This window comes from Furipterus horrens, unplaced genomic scaffold (genome assembly GCF_987537825.1).
Source record: "Furipterus horrens unplaced genomic scaffold, mFurHor1.1.pri manual_scaffold_17, whole genome shotgun sequence".
Taxonomy (NCBI): domain Eukaryota; kingdom Metazoa; phylum Chordata; class Mammalia; order Chiroptera; family Furipteridae; genus Furipterus; species Furipterus horrens.
In genome coordinates this window covers 42,805,905-42,823,259 of record NW_028327187.1, presented here as the reverse complement: position 1 = coordinate 42,823,259, position 17,355 = coordinate 42,805,905, and positions in this window count along the sequence as shown.

Sequence of the window (17,355 nt, the reverse complement as noted above, 5' to 3'; positions counted from 1 at the left end):
CTACCACATTTAAAAGATCACCAATGCTCTATACTGGTGTTGTTACTTTAGATCAGGCCATCTTCAGTCCAGGCAGTTGTAATAGCTCCCTCAGCGATCTCTTACAAACCAAACATTTTCCCCTCCAGATCAGCCTCACTGGGACAGCTAAGTTATCTTCTTAAAATTAATCTCTGTCATCGCTTATATAAAAGGTCTGTTGTTCTGGTGAAGAGCAATACTGCACGATCCACCTAAAGAATTCTGAGGTCAAATAACTTTAGAAATTCTGCATGATTTATTTTCTTTTAAGAGATTCATATATTATTATATCCAAGGTTCTAAGATGTCCTGCTTTTGACATTTGATCCAGCATTTTCCACATGCATTTGCATATGATTTTTTTTCACAGAATAATTATTAAAACCCTCTCAAGTTAGTGTTAGCTGTAACAGATTTTGGAAAATGCTCACCCATGGGTTAAAGTACAAAATAGCTTGGCATATGAGGACACTTGAAGTTTGATCCCCACATACTGTAATAAACATTTGAGAACCATTTACTGTCCCATCCCCTGTATCCTTACTCTAACAATGTCAAACTTTCTACCATTTTGACATATGCTAGATTACCATTATATTTATTATTACTGCAAATATTATAGCAACAATTGTAAAAATAAGTGAAATCATGAGTATGAATTTACCTACTCCCAATTTTCCCACTTAAATTTAGGAATTAAAGATATAAAGAAAGAAAGATGAGGCACCGAAGAAATCAACCTTGTGAAAAAAAAGGATGAGGACTACTCAGTGGAGTTTATGTTCACTTATTATGGAGGAAAGATGGAAGAAAGAAAATGAAAATAACTGACTTTTGGGAACATTGATATTTTCAAAATGGGACAAACATTTCTTGAATGTCCACTATGGGCCGAGCCTTGTGCCGGACGCACAAAAATCTCGTAATGCATGTTTTAATCCCATTTTAGAGCTCAGTGAGAGAAATTAAGTAACATATTTAGTTTTTTTGAAAAAGGTTTTATTTATTTATTTATTTTTAGAGAGTAGGAGAGGAAGGGAGAAAGAGAGGTAGAAAAACATTAATTGGTTGCTTCCTGCACACCCCGAACTGGGAACCTGACCCACAACCCAGGCATGTGCTTTGTTGGGGAATCAAACTGGCAATGTTTTGGTATGTAGACTGGTGCTCAATCCACTGAGTCACACCAGCCACAGTAACATATCTAGTTTTACATGAAGATCTGTTGGACTTTTTCTACAGCATTATACAAAAGTGAGTTGGAAATAAATATAAGTAATAGGGGAAATATTATGAATTAGTATATTATTATTAATAACACCCTGGCTGGTTTGGCTCAGTGGATTGAGCGTCGGCCTGCGAGCTAAGTGTCGCTGGTTCGATCTTCCAGTCAGGGTACATCAGAGAAGGAAAACTCTGACTCCAAAAAACCTCCGCTGCCTTGCGGCATATCTCTTCAGGGGAAAGGCTAAGGGAGTAAACTCCGACAGAAAATCCGGAGCCGGAGTCCCTAAGGCGGTTTGACGTTGTAGTCAACACCGGCAACTCCTGCGGCGCACCTGAAACCAAGCTGTATTGACTCCGTCTTTCCCTTGGACCCTTCAGCTGTGAAGAGAGGGGGTTTCTGCTGCATGGGCAACAGCAGACCCTCCATATCACCCTGCCCAGGCTCTGTAGCTTCAGCTTCACTGGAGAGGACACTCCAGCGTCATCGCAAGATGTCGATTCAACACGGGAGGAGACAGATACCGTGTCACTCCCGAGTTGGACTGCACAGCCATTCTCGGCGGTGCAGATAGACTCTTAAGAAGCTACACCATCGTCTCTCGAGATGGACGGCTGCCGACGACGACGATTAATAACAATGAAACTGTTTCATAACATTTATCAAGTTGCTTAGTATGAGTTAAGCCCTGTTCTAAGAAATAAGATTAATGGCAGTTATTTCTTTTTTGTTTGTTATTTCTGGTTTCTAAAGGCAGAGCACATATTCTTATCAATGTCAGCATTTATTAGGAAATCCATTGAGGCTTTATAAGCAGAAAGTAAGGGAAGTCCTTACCCATTGAAAGAGGAGGCTTAGCCCTCACTGGTGCAACTCAGTTGGCTGGGTATCCACCTGCAAAGAGAGAGGTCACCGGTTTGATTTCCTCTCAGGGCACAGCCTAGGTTGTGGGGTTTGGTCCCCTTTTGGGGCACATGGGACAGGCAACCAATCTTGCCTCCTGACGTTTCTCTCACTCTTTCTCCCTCCCTTCCTCTCACTCTAAAAATAAAAAAAATCTTTAAAAAAGCTAACATTAAAAAATGAAAGAGGGGGCTTAGAAATAATAAATGTAGAGTTTTTACTTGGTAAACAGGTCTAAAATGAGTGTCTCAAAATAAGAGATATCAGTAAGTGATGTGAACTTTCTTAGGAGAAGAAATTCTTAAAAATATAAGTCTTGAAGAATAACAGTATGCAAGCTATGTATAGAGAAATAATTTAAGATAAAATTAGAAATAACTGAAAGTTCACAATTATAAACTGTGATAAAATACATAGTAAATTAGTAGTTGAAACCAAAATGAACATTACAAGATTTAAGTCACTCTCATGTTTAAGATAAAAGTGAGCCAAAGGGAAAAATAGAGGCACCATATCTCTAATTACAGTTGTGGAAAACGCTTATACTATATGTATGAGTGCATCAGGGAAATTTATTTTTATATTCCGAAATAAAAAAAATATTTCTAAAGCAATAGCTCAAAAGTTTACATTGAAGATGAAGTGGTAATAGAGAAAAGGAATAAAAGAAAATAAGTGAAGCAAATTTATACTTCCAGCTATGACACAGAATCTGGTACCAGACTTGTCCTTCCACTGTAAACAATGTAATAGACAAAATATATGAATTAATCATTTTCATATATTAGGAAATATGCAGTACAAGACAGTGAACCTTGAAAGAAAGAAAACCAACAAGGTGAACCCTACCATTTTCTTGCCTTTCTGCCTGTAAGTGCTTTCTGTACTCTCGGTTGAAGGGGCTCCAAAGCAGAGCAGGGCATCATCTTGCTGAGTTGTGGAGACAGAGATTGGAGTTCAAGGATACTGATTTGATTATAATTTGTGAGGCAGAGTACTGGAGAAGGAGGAGTCATATAGAGAGTGAGCTTTCAAGATCTTCACTGGTGGTCTTCTGAAGTATTTGGCTAAGAACTTGTATCCAGAATATATACAGAAACTTTAAAATGTAGCACTAAGAAAAGGAGCAATCTAATTTTAAAAAGTGTCAAACATTTGCATAGGTATGTCACCAAAGAAGATATACTGATGACAAGCACCTGGAAATGTGGTCAATATCATTATTCATTGAAGGGAAATGGAAATTAAAGCCAAAATGAGTTATCACTGCACATCTATTAGCATGGCTGACCATATAAAGTGGTGAAGATGTAGAAAAATAGGAATTATCAAATAGTGCTTGTGGGAGTGTAAAATGGTACAACCACTTTTGACAATTGTTTGGAAGTTCCTTAAATAACTAATCATACACCTGCCTACTATATCATCTAGGCATTGCAATCCAAGAGGAACAAACATATATTTCCAGATTTGAAATCAAGATCAAAATCTTTAATAACACCCTCTGTAATAGTATATAAATCCTCACCTTGTTGGAAAAAGTGTTCACTGGTAACGTTTCCATGGAGGAAAACTTGACAGGTTTTAAAATCAATATGTACATGTTATTTGAAAAAATATATATATTTCCACACAAAAACGTGTAGACTAATGTTCATAGTAGTATTATTTTTAATAGCCAGAAGCTGGAGACAACCCAGTTGCTCATAAACATGAATAGGACATACACTTTGTGGTGTATCAATATAGTGGAATATTATTTGTCCATAGAAAGGAATGTGTTATCAATATATGCAATAATATGGATGGCTATTTAAATACAATATGCTAAATAAGAGAAGCCAGACAAAAAAAGTACATATTATATGACTCCATTTATATAAAATTATAGAAAATGGAAGCTAACCTATAATAATAGGATACACATCAGTGGTGGCTTGAGTATGAAAGGGACCGGGGAGATGCAAGAAGATGAAATCACAGAAGTGAACAAGGAATCATTTGCAGGCAATGGACATATTCACCGTCGTGATTGTGGCAATGGTTGCACAAATATATACATATATCAAAATGTACCAATTTGTATAATTTGAATCTGTTCACTTATTGTATGTCAAGTATACATCAATGGAAAATGCACAAAAGTAACAAAGAAAAAAACCTCCAATACGTTAAAATAAATGAAACCTCAGAACAATATAGCTCATGAATATAGGTGTAAAAGTTCTTACAGAATATCATCAGACAGAATCTAGCTATATATAAGGATAATGCATTATAGTCAAGTGGAGTCTACCCTAGATATTCTAGGTTAGTTTTTCATTGGAAAAAATAATCAGTTGAACTTTTAAACAACTAATTAGGTCCAATATCACAAGGTAAATTAGAAAACATATTGGGAAAAATAAAAATAAAAGCACAACATATCCAAACTTATGGAATATAGTTAGAACAGTTTTCAAAAGAAAATATATAACTGGAAATGTTAACATTAAAAAAGAAGAATGATCTTAAATCAGTAATCTAATTTTACACCTTAAGGAACTAGAAGAAGGAGAACAAAGTAAACCCAAAGCTAGCAATGAAGGAAATAATAAAATTTAGAGCATAGATAAATAAAGCAATTAATGGAAATACAATGTGAAAACAAATAAAATCAAGGGTTGGTTCTTTGAAAAGGTCAACAAAATTTGCAAACTTTTAGGTAAAACTATAAAGAACAAAAAGAAAAGACTCAAATGAACTAAAATCAGAATAAATGTGAAAACATTATCATTGATTTTATAGAAATAAAAAGATTATAAGAGTATACTATAAACAAATGTATGCCAACCAATTGGATAACATAGGTCAAATGGACAAATTCCTGGAAACATAAACCTACCAAGACTGAATCATGAAGAAACAGAAAACATGAATATATTATAATTAGTAAAGAGATGAATCAGGTATCAATACATCACCCTACTGAGAATAAACATTGATATGAGAGAGAAAAATTGATTGATTATGTTCTCATGTGTGCTCCATCTCGGGATTGAACCCACTGTCAGGGTAGCCCTGTTCTGAGAAATCACACAGAGATTGCTGTGGGAACAGATAACTGATTTATTGAGGGACTAAAAGAAGAAGGAAGGGGGTTAAGGGGAGAGGCAATTCCCCGGACTGAATCAACGGCCCCGTAGGAGCAAGGGAACCTGAGGAAAGGTGGTTGCCGGTCTGTAGACATCACCACCAGCACTTCTGCAGGCACCTTTTTTTATACACCTTGTGGTAAGGGGGAGTTTGCTTACTGACATATTCAGTAGATCATTTACATCTCATTGCTTTCCCCCTCCCACACTGGCTTAGTTAACATATCGGGTTAAGTTCATTAGCATTTCCTCTGGGAAGGTTTCAGTCCATCAACATATTTTTTGGAAACTGCTAAGTCCAGGGCCAGGTTGATTAGCATATACTAAAGTCCAGGTGTGCATGATCTGACACCCACAACCCAGGTATGTGCCCTGACCAGGAATCAAACCTATAACTTATCAGTCTATGGGACAATGGTCCAGTCAGCTGAGCCACACTGGCCGGGAGTGGTCAACTTATTTTTGACAAAGATTTCAAGACAATTCAATGGGATAAAGGACAATTTTTGGAAAACAAATGATGGGGAAACTGGTTATCCATATAAGTAAGAATGAATTTGGACTCTTAATACCATATACAAAAATTAACTCACAATACATTGATGCCTTAAATGTAACAGTTCAAACTATAGAACTCCTTGAAGAAAACTTAAGGAAATAGTTTTTTGACATTGGATTTAGCAATGAATTTTTAGCTATGACATCAAAAGCACAGGTAACAGAACAAAAATTCAATATATTGGACTTCATCAAAATTAAAAACTTTTATGTATCAAAGAACATTATCAACAGAATAGATAGAGAACCTAAGGAGTGGAGAAAGTATGTGAGAATCATATTCTTGACAAGAGATTAACATTCATAATATATAAAGAAGTCCTGCAACTTAACAACAAAACACTGAACAACTCAATTTAAAAGTGGATGGAGGACTTGAGTAGTCATTTCCTTTCAAAGAAGACATACAGATAGCTAATAAGCCTGTGAAAAGATGCTCAACACCACTAATCATCTGGGGTATATGAATCAAAATGACAGTGAGACCCCACTTCATACCCATTAGGATGAGTATTGTCATAAAAGCAGAAAATCACAAGTGTTGGTAAAAATGTGGTGAAATTAGAATGCTTGTTCTTTGTTGATGAGAATGTAAAATGGTATAGCTACTGTTGAAAACAGTATTGTAGTTCTTCAAAAAATTAAAAATAGAATTACCACATAATTGGGCATGTTCTCTTCTGGGTATATACCCAAAAGAATTGAAAAAGGGATTAAAACAGATATTTGGACATGCATGCTCATAGCAACATTATTCACATTATTCAGAATGTGGAAACAATGCAAATGTCCATCAATAGATGAATGGATAAATAAAATATTGTATATGCACACAATGGAATATTATTTAGCTTTAAAATGTAAAGAAAATTCTGACAAATGCTACAAAATGGATTAACCTTGAAAACGACATATGAAACAAGGCAGACACAAAAGGACAAATATTGTATAATTTTTACATATGAGGTACCTAGAGTAGTCCATTTCATAGATACTGAGCATAGAATACTGGTTGCTAGGGACTAGGTACAGGGAGGAGTGGGCAGTTAATGTTTAATGGATACACAATTTCAGCTTGTGAAGGCAAAGTTCTGGATATAGATGGAAATTATTGCTGCACAACAATGTGGATGTAGTTGAGGTCATTGAACTATAAAGTTAAAATGTTAAAAATAATAAATTTTATGTATATTTTACCAGAATAAAAAAATCAATTTAGTTCACCACATAAAAATAAAGTGTAAAAATGAAAGTTTCAGAAAAAGCACTTTATAAAATTAAACACACATCTATGATAAATGCTTCCAGTTGTTTAGGATTAGAAGAGATCTTCCACAACATGATAAAAAGCATATACAAACAAAATAAGGTAAAACAAAACAAAATAAACCCCAAGCCCTTTAGCTAACATTTTGCTTAATCTTAAAAGGCTGGTTGCTTTCCCCTTAAGATAGGGAACAAGGCAAGTATATATGCTCTCACCACTCCTATTCTATATTGTACTTGATGCCCTAGTCAGTGCAGAAAGGCAAGAAAAACAAATAAAAGATATGAAATTAAAAACAAAGTTATACTCTTAGTATATAAAGAAAAAAAAAAGATTTATACATAGAAACTGTCATAGAAATATTTTTTAAAAACCCTACTGGAAATCAGAAGTAAACTTAGTTAGAATGTTGGATACAAGGTCAACACACAAAAATCCATTGTAGTACTATATACTAGAAACAAATTGAAAAGTGAAATTTCAAATAACCATTTACAATGGCATAAAAATCCATGATATACGTAAGATAAAGTCCACAAAATATGTCCAGATCTGTACTCTGAAAACTACAAAACATAATTGAAAGAAATTATTTTGAAAAGCCTTAAGTGAACAGAAATATATATGAGGAAGAACCACTAAAAAACTGGAATTATCTTCTGGAGGGTGGGCTCCTTGTAATATAGGCTTCCCCTGCTACATGAACGTTCTAGGAACCCATTGTATCAGTGTACCAACTGGTGTTGATGTGAGAAGCTGCATTGGGCTTCAGTAAACTTTTTTTGAAGACTCAATGTGTTTGCCCATTTCATGATGGGTGATTTATGAGTGCACCTGCCCACACTGTGCTGAGTGTTCATCAGTTTTTGATGAAAAACAGCATGACCCCCATGCCTCACCCTCCCTATTCACCTGATCTCACTCTGAGTACCTTTTTTTTTGTTTTCCTGAGTGAAAAAAGTCCTCAAAAGAAAATGTTTTGCTGATGTGGAAGAGGTGGAAAAAAAATGCAGAGGCACTAAAAGATATCAAAATTGATGAGTTCAAAAACTGTTTTGAGCAGTAGAAAAAAATATCTGGATAGGTGTAGTGCTTCAAATGGAGAGAACTTTGAAGGCAACTGAAATTTAAACATGTAAGAATAAACACACAATTTTTAAATAAATAAATTCTGTTTTATGGGTTCCCCCCAAATTTTGGTGAGGTATCCATTTTCCTAAAATTGATCTATAGTTTCAACACAAAATACCAGGAGACATTTTTTTTGGTAGGAATTAACAAGATATTATATATCTTATAAGGAAATGCCAAGGCCCCACAATGCTCCAAAACAGTTTTTTAAAGAAGTGTGGTGGATAACTTACATCTCCAAGTTATAATACATATTGCAAAAATACCTTATAGAGACTTGGGAACTAGAACAAGATACATAGTCCAATTGATTTTATACAAACGTTCTAATGTAATTCAATGAGAAATGGACATCTTCATAACAAATTGTGCTGGACCACCTGGATATCTGTTAGGAAAAATTTTACTGATATCCTTACCTCTCAACACACACCAAAACTAACAACAAAAAAAATGCAACAAAGACCTTAAAGTAAAAGGTAAAAGTATAATTTTTATAATAAAACATAGAAAAGATCTTTGTAATCATGAGCTAGGCAAATATATCTTAGAATATATAAACCTTAGCCAAGGCCAGAAAAAAAGCTATATTGGAATCCAACAATAATTTCAACACAATAATAAGAATACAAAACCTTTGCTCTTTGAAAGGTACTATTAAGAGAATAAAATGGTCAGTAACAGATCAGGAACAAAATATTTACAGCAAATATATTTAACAATGAAATTGTATTCAAAACATATTTTTTAAAGTTCTAGCTACAGATTACACAGTTTGCATAAAGTCTTAGGTATGGCTGATATTAACTATCCCCACTATGAACTAGAATAGAACCTTTCCCCAACCTTTCAGCACTATTTGTAAAGCAGTTATAGTCACAGAGAGAGTAGTTGTCAGAAAGTTTCTGCATCATGTGCATTTAAAAAGCTTGTCATTATCCTTATGCTTATTTCTAAAAATAAAGCTATGCTATATTCAATTAATTTTTAAAACTTGTCCAGAGAGTCTTTAAAATAGGCACGATTTTTCTTAGAAAATGGTTGTTTTCTCCTCTCTACAAAAGTTTGTACTTCCACACCACTCATATCCTTCCAACTTTCCAAAATTGTCTGCAATTCCAAATAAAACTATAGAATTCAGGTCTATAAATACCTCTTTTTGCCACAAGAGAAATTGATGCTAGAGGGAAGGCAGGTGTTTTGTCACACACAATTTGTAAGTTTTAATCTTTGTTCTAGGCATCAGACTCATTTCTACTGGTGCAGCTGATAGACTGTGTGTTAGGATAAATGTCCTGTCCATTCCTATGTTTCTTCCATAAATGTTTGTGTTATGACTGATAAATTTTTGCATTGCTTATGGGCCAGCAATCATAATATTGATTGAAAATAGAATAACACACTCATTTCAGATGGGAGAAATGGTACAATGGACATTTTTGGACTTCTCTATTAGTGTCTATTTGAGCCATGAGAAGTTAGGCTTTATGATTTAGATAAGAAGTGAGAGAGACTGACCTGAGTGGCACCCAGAGACTTGCTAAGGTAAGACAAGATATATGACCTAGAATTCAGGAGACATTGATTATTATAATAGTTACTTTAGCATTGTAGGAGCTTTAGCTTCAAGAATGAGGTATTATTATCCCAATTGAATTAATGAGAAAATGGAGACATGGAGGGAATAAATACCTTATCTAGGATGATAGAGTTAATGAGTAGCAGATCTGGAGTCTGAAGCTCATCTTTCTTCTTTTAAAGCCGTCTTATTGCTTCCCATATTAACAGAATTTGTGAATTTTGATCCCATCAGACAGACTATTTGTTCTCTGTAGTATTTTATATTAGTTTCTGGGTATAGGTGGCCTAGAGACAGTTGGTATTGATCTGACTCTGAAGGAGGCCAAAGGTCTCCAGGTAAATCCTGATCTGAATAAGACAGAAATAGAAAATTTGGGTTATCTTCTGGGAAATCTCTGCTTCTTTTTATTAGGAATGCATGGCTACATTCCTGTCAGTAGACAATTTCAGTGTTTACCTCTGTTAATAGAAATACCTTAGATTTCTCTGCATGTTTTGTTGAATAGAGCAGGAGCTGGAATGTTTAACACCAATGAATTGACCTTTTTCAGTGTTCTAAAGAAATGTGGCTATATTAACTTACAAAACTGACACCCAGAGTGCCAACAGAATCTTGGAGTTGAAAGAGACCATTAGAGGTGAAAGATGACCCAGTTCAACCCTTGCATCCCAGACTTAAGGTATATTAATTGTTAACAGAGGTTGAATATTGCTCTTGTTCTTCATGTAAATGTATTTATAATAAATAATTCTTATTATTTAGAAATGTCCAAATTAGACAGAATCAAAAGAGATTGCCCTGTGGAGTTTTTTTCATTTTACAAATGAGGAAACAAGCCACACGTCTTTTTATAAGACCACACCTATTATTAAATGATGCTATGAGTTTTTTTCCTCTGGGAATAATACTGAAACTTTAGATTAAAATCATGTCAAAGAATTTTCAACTCTATCCTATGAAATATGAGAAACTGTTACTTCTCTGCTTCTCCTATAGAGAGGATGGGGTCAGAGCAATGGAGTGTGTGTGTGTGTGTGTGTACATGCACACGTGCATGTGCATGTGCATACGTGCTTGGATATGAGCTTGCGTGTTGGAGATTGCAAAACTATCATTGCTACTGGCTTTGATAAAGAAATGCCATGGGGGGGACTTCCGGCCAAGATGGAGGCTTAGACGGACACGCTCGGTCTCCCTCTACAACTAGAGAGGAATACAACTACTTCAAAACAAAAGATAACTAGAAATTCCAGAAAATAAAACTACACAGAAGCCCAACGTATGAAGTTATAAACCAGCAGCGCCCTTTGGGCAGGTAGGAAGAGTGAAAGTGGGTGGTGCTGTTTGCGGTGGCACCAGGGACAGCGGCAGGGAGAACAATCCCAGCAGCAGGGAGAAAAATCCCAGCTGCAGTCGAACCCCCGGCAGCTTGCAACCCCAACGCTGGGGAAAGCAGCCACCACATCACCTTGAACAGTGAGGCCCAGAGGGCGGGAGGACGGATCCCGGTCTCCTAGCGGAATAACTGTGTGAATCCATCTTGGACCCCCGCCCGCACAGAAAGCGCCACAGCGCTGCGAAATAGGTTGCGGATCGGCGCCGGTCGCTGGGTCGTGACGAGTACACAGGCACTGCCCCCTATAGCCAACCCAAGAAAACAAAACGCATCTGTCAAAATGAGGCAGACAACTATAGAAATCCCAGTGGCGCAGCTCACCAGGCAACAGATGAAGAATCTGACAGATGAACAAATAAGAAACCTGTCAGAGGCTCAGTTCAGGGCCATTGTTATCAGGTGGCTTACAGAATTAACAAAAGATCTGGAAAAAGATGAGAGAGAATTGAAAAACACTCATACTGAAAGGAACAAAACCACATACGAGACAGATGGTGAGGAAAAAAAATCCAGAGTTCATATAAACAAACCAGAACATAGAGAAAGAACGAAGAGTCAACCAGTGCAGAGAGAGGAAACGGGAAGCAAGGATGAGAGGATCAGAAACCTCTGGGACAGCTATAAAAGGCCCAACATAAGAATCATTGGTTTGCCAGAGGGCGAAGAAGATGAACTAGAAATTGAAAAATTAAGTGAAAATATAATAAAGCAGAACTTCCCAAACTTGGGGAAGGAAATAGACTTACAGGTCCAGGAAGCACAGAGAGTTCCAAAACAACTGGACCCAGGGAGAACCACTCCACGACACATTATAATCAAAATGTCAAAAGTTAAAGATAAAGAGAGAATCTTAAAAGCAACAAGAGAGAGGAAAAGAATCATGTACAAAGGGGTCCCAATTAGACTATCAGCTGACTTCTCAAGGGAGACCCTGCAGGCAAGAAGGGACTGGCAAGAAATATTCAAAGTAATGAAAATCTAAAACCTACAACCACGAATACTCTATTCAGCGAAATTGTCATTCAGAATAGAAGGGCAGAGAAAGTGTTTCCAGGACAAAACAAAACTGAAAGAGTTCATTAGATCCAAACCACTGTTATATGAGATGTTAAAGGGACTGGTTTAGAAAAAGGAGGATCAAAACTATGAACACTAAAATGAAAACTGCATCACAAGAAACAACAACAGAAGCTAGGGAATTGAAACAAAGGCAAACTAAACAGGCAATGAGAGTGGAAAAAGAACTATAGGTATGGGGAACATATTGGGGGTAGGTCAACAGGGAGGGGGAACGGGGAGAGGGAGGGAGATGATATAGGAATTAAGGATCATAGTAGGAGGGAAGCCCTGGCTGGTTTGGCTCAGTGGATTGAGCATCGGCCTGTGAGCTAAGTGTCGCTGGTTCGATCTTCCAGTCAGGGCACATCAGAGAAGGAAAACTCTGACTCCAAAAAACCTCCGCTGCCTTGTGGCATACCTCTTCAGGGGAAAGGCTAAGGGAGTAAACCCCGACAAAAAAATCCGGAGCCGGAGTCCCTAAGGCGGTTTGACGTTGTAGTCAACACCGGCAACTCCTGCGGCGCACCTGAAACCAAGCTGTATTGACTCCGTCTTTCCCTTGGACCCTTCAGCTGCGAAGAGAGGGGGGGTCTGCTGCATGGGCAACAGCAGACCCTCCATATCACCCTGCCCAGGCTCTGTAGCTTCAGCTTCACTGGAGAGGACACTCCAGCGTCGTCGCAAGATGTCGATTCAACACGGGAGGAGACAGATACCGTGTCATTCCCGAGTCGGACTGCACAACCATTCTCGGCGGTGCAGATAGACTCTTAAGAAGCTACACCATCGTCTCTCGAGACGGACGGCTGCCGACGAGTAGGAGGGAATGGAACAGACAGAGAGAGGTTGAGAAGAACTATATGCACAACTAATGGACATGGTCTAAAAGGGGGGGACAACTGGAGGGAGGGGGGCACTGGGTGGAGGGGAGCAGAGGGAAGGGAAATTGGGACAAATGTAACATTATAATCAATAAAAGACATTAAAAAACAAAAAGAAATGCCATGGACTTGAGCATTCGACTTATATTCAAAGTGACTTTCTGCCAAAAAAGGCTCTCTACAAATTTTTGGCTAGTGACAAATGCAAGATAAGATTGTTCTTGTTTCAGAGCCACCAATAATGCATAGCGGTCATGGTCACTAACCTACATTCCAGGGGTGAGGAAGCTGGAATTCTTTCACATGGACTGATCTCGGGTTTGCCTAGAAGAAAATACGCACTTCCAAATACCTTCCACATCTGGGTCTCACACTGTGAGACTTGGAAGTTGCATTGCTTTAAAAATGTTGCAACATTGTTAGATAACCTGCCAGGATATGTTGAAATGGTACATAGTTTGGAATATTCCACATATGGGTAAGTATATAAGTTCTTAAATGCTGTTTTTTCTGTCCTTAATCAGGCAGAGAAATGTAAACACACAATCAGAAATTGTAGCAACATGGTTCATATTTAGCATATTTATTCATCTTTGTTTTAATTATATTTTCTAGGAAAGTACCACTTAAAAAGGTACATTGTTTAATGTAATAGCCAAATTGCCTGGAAAATCTTGTATATAAGAAAGATCTCTAATGTAATATATTTTTAGTGTCTACATTTCTTTATATACTTGCAATTATATTTTTGGGAGGCAAATTGATCAAGTTCAGTGGTAGTGAAAGCCTGGAACACTTTATTGAGAAGGATTCTGAAGTTTCACAGGGTTCTTAGTGGGAAAGAGTACCCTGAGTGATCAGTGATTTTGGCATTAGTGTGAAAAGCAAGAACAGTAAAAAATGCACATATTTAATACATTTGAGAAATTTATTTTTCTAATTTCTTGGGGTTTTTTTTGTGAATAGGTAATGTATCAACATGGTAAACCATGAAAATAATAGAGAAGAATATATGAGAAATTATTTTCCTTTCCATTATTCTCCCTCTTGTTTTCAGGTGCCACCTCTTAGAAACAACTGTTGTTGCAATTTCTTCCAGGGACATTCTAGGCTTTTTAAAGCATTTCTGTATAAATATGTACTTTTTACACTGATTGTAGCATAATACATGTGTTTTCTGCACCGTGTATTTTTATTTTTATTTTTTTTAATGTTTTTTATTGATTATATTGTTACAACAGTTCCAATTTTCTCCCCCTTGTTCCCCTCCACCGAGCACCCCCCTCCCCCAGCAATCCCCCCCAAGTCCATACCCCTGGTTCGTAAAAATTAACTATCCCCCCCCTCAAATATTAGGACCCTTTGTAATCTTGTAAAGGACAATGGGCGAAGGTCTCAAGCTCCTCTAGCTGCTTCAAGCTGGACATGGTCATCGTCCTACCTACCCTTGGGTCCAGAAAACCCTAATAAGAGTGGGGGTGTGGAGGGGAGGGTGGCCTTCCCACATGGGGAAGGATCGTGCAGACTCCAGGTCAGTTGGCTGTCTCCATTCGATGGTGTGCTTGGTTTAACAGGCTGGTGTCCTTGTTGTGTTCTGGGGGCAACAGATTTGGTGAAAAGGGTTAAAAGACATCATTCAATCCATAACTACTAGATGACAAAAGGCAGGGATAAATTTTTCAATGTTCCATATTAGGGAAAAAAAAAAAAGCTTCTTTGTAAGAAGGTGTGCTAGGCACATCTCGCCTGTCCAAAACCCTTTTGCCCATTATACTTAGTTTGGGCTGAGGTAAATAGTTTAGGTTTTTCCCCCTCACAGACCTCTGGGCCTTTTCTGTCCAAGCCATTAGGATAGAAAAGAGAAACCAGTTTTAAAGTGAAGCCCACAGACCACCCCATTCTTCCCCAACCCAGCCATTTAGTTCAGCCAAACCGTTGAGTCTCAGGAGGCAGCGCTGCAGAGAGGATTAAGTGAGGCTTATGCGTACAGATAATCACACAGGTAATGCGATCATAGGCTTATGTCCTTTGAAAACAAAAAACACGTGTTAATCTATGTAACATAACCCGCAAACAAGTCTCTAAATCTGGAGAAGAAACTTTTAAGACGGTTGGTTGCCCTGTTTTATACTCTACTACTGATCATTGTGATTTTCCTTGAATAATAATTTTTCTCCCTAAGGTTACCGTCCTTGTCTTTAAAGGGACTACATTAAGTCCATTTTTAATTTATCCTGTTCGTTTGCATAAACATAACAAGGGCAGCAAATGATCACTTATGATCTTTAGTTCTGCTTTGCTGGAACTTACCCAAGGAATATTTGGGGTGACCTTCAGTCTGTTCTTCAGGGCACAGAAGCTGTGCCACATATCTGGCATTCATCCTTGCCTGTACACACTTGTTTTTTCCAAGTCTTTCTGGTCTTTCCTTGTGCCTTAAGGTCCCTTCTAGCCATCTTTCAGGAAAACAACCTTCGTTCCTTCCCTGGAAAGATTGCTGTGGACCGCACAACCAACCATGGTACCAGGCCTTTTATCTCACGGGCTTTTATTACCTTTGAAAGTCATTCCCAGTTCCTCAGGGCTTTCTGGTAACAATCTGAGCCCAAGTATGTTTCCTTTAGGCTTGACATTCCAGTCAAAGACTTGGTAAAAAAAAAAAAAAAAAAAAAAAAAGAACCTCTGTTGACAACTGGTCTTATTAGTTCTATGCAAAGGAACTTATGTCATTACTTACTTGTTTAGAATGCCAAACTCTGGAGGGATCAAATAGGGAGAAAAATACACAACGTGAAGGAAAATCTTTGTCTTAATATTCACTGAACTGGCATTTCCATTCTTCATATTTTCATTTTTCCCCCACTAAAAAATTTTGGTTTGTTTTTCCATTACAGTTGTCTCACTTTTTTAGCCCTCTTGTTTCCCTGCACCCTGTCCCTCCCCTCCCCCACATTTAGTCTCCACTCAGTTGCACCTGTCTGTGGGTCATTCATATATATATATATTTTTTAACTTGACCCATCCCCTTACACCTTTCTTTTCCTCACCCCGCCCCCCTTGTTACTGTTAGTCTACTTCTTGTTTACATACCTCTGGTTCAATTTTGCTCATTTGTTTGTGTTGTTCATTAGTTTCCTGTAATAGGTGACAGCATAAGGTATTTTTCTTTTGTTGCCTGGCTTATTTCACTAAGCATAATTTTCTCTAGTTCCATCCATGTTGTTGCAAATGGTAGAAGTTTCTTCTTTCTTTCTGCTACATAGAATTCCATTGTGTAAATGTACCACAGTTTTTTGATCCACTCATCTACAGATGGGCATTTAGGTTGTTTCCAGCACTTGGCTATTGTAAATAGTGCTGCTATGAACATTGGAGTGCATAGGTTCTTTTGAATTGGTGTTTCAGGATTTTTTGGATATAATCCTAGCAATGGAATTGCTGGCTCAAAAGGCAGTTCCATTTTTAGTTTTTTAAGGAAATTCCAAACTGTTTTCCACAGTGGCTGCACCAATCTGCATTCCCACCAGCAATGCACCAGGGTTCCCGTTTCTCCGCATCCTCTCCAGCACAAGTTGTTTGTTGATTTGTTGATGATTGCCATTTTGACTGGTGTGAGGTGGTATCTCATTGTGGTTTTAATTTGCATCTCTCTGATGGCTAGTGATGTTGAGCATACTTTCATATGTCTATGGGCCCTCTGTATGTGTTCTTTGGAGAAGTGTTTGTTCAGGTCCTTTGCCCATTTTTTAATTGGGTTGTCTGTCTTCTTGGTGTTGAGTCGTATGAGTTCTTTATATATTTTGGAGTTCAATCCCTTCTCTGAGATGTCATTGGCGAATATATTTTCCCATATGGTTGGTTTCCTTTGCATCTTGCTGATGTTTTCTTTAGCTGAGCAGAAACATTTTAGTTTGATGTAGTCCCATTTGTTTATTCTTTCCTTTATTTCCCTTGCCTTAGGAGATATATCAGTGAAAATGTTGCTACGTGGGATATCTGAAATTCTCCTGCCTATTTTTCCTCTAGGACTTTTATGGTGTCACAGCTTACATTTAAGTCTTTGATCCATTTTGAGTTTATTCTGGTGTGTGGTGTGAGCTGGTGGTCTAGTTTCATTTTTTTGCATGTCCCTGTCCAGTTCTCCCAACACCATTTGTTGAAGAGGCTCTTTTCACTCCATTTGATGTTCTTTCCCCCT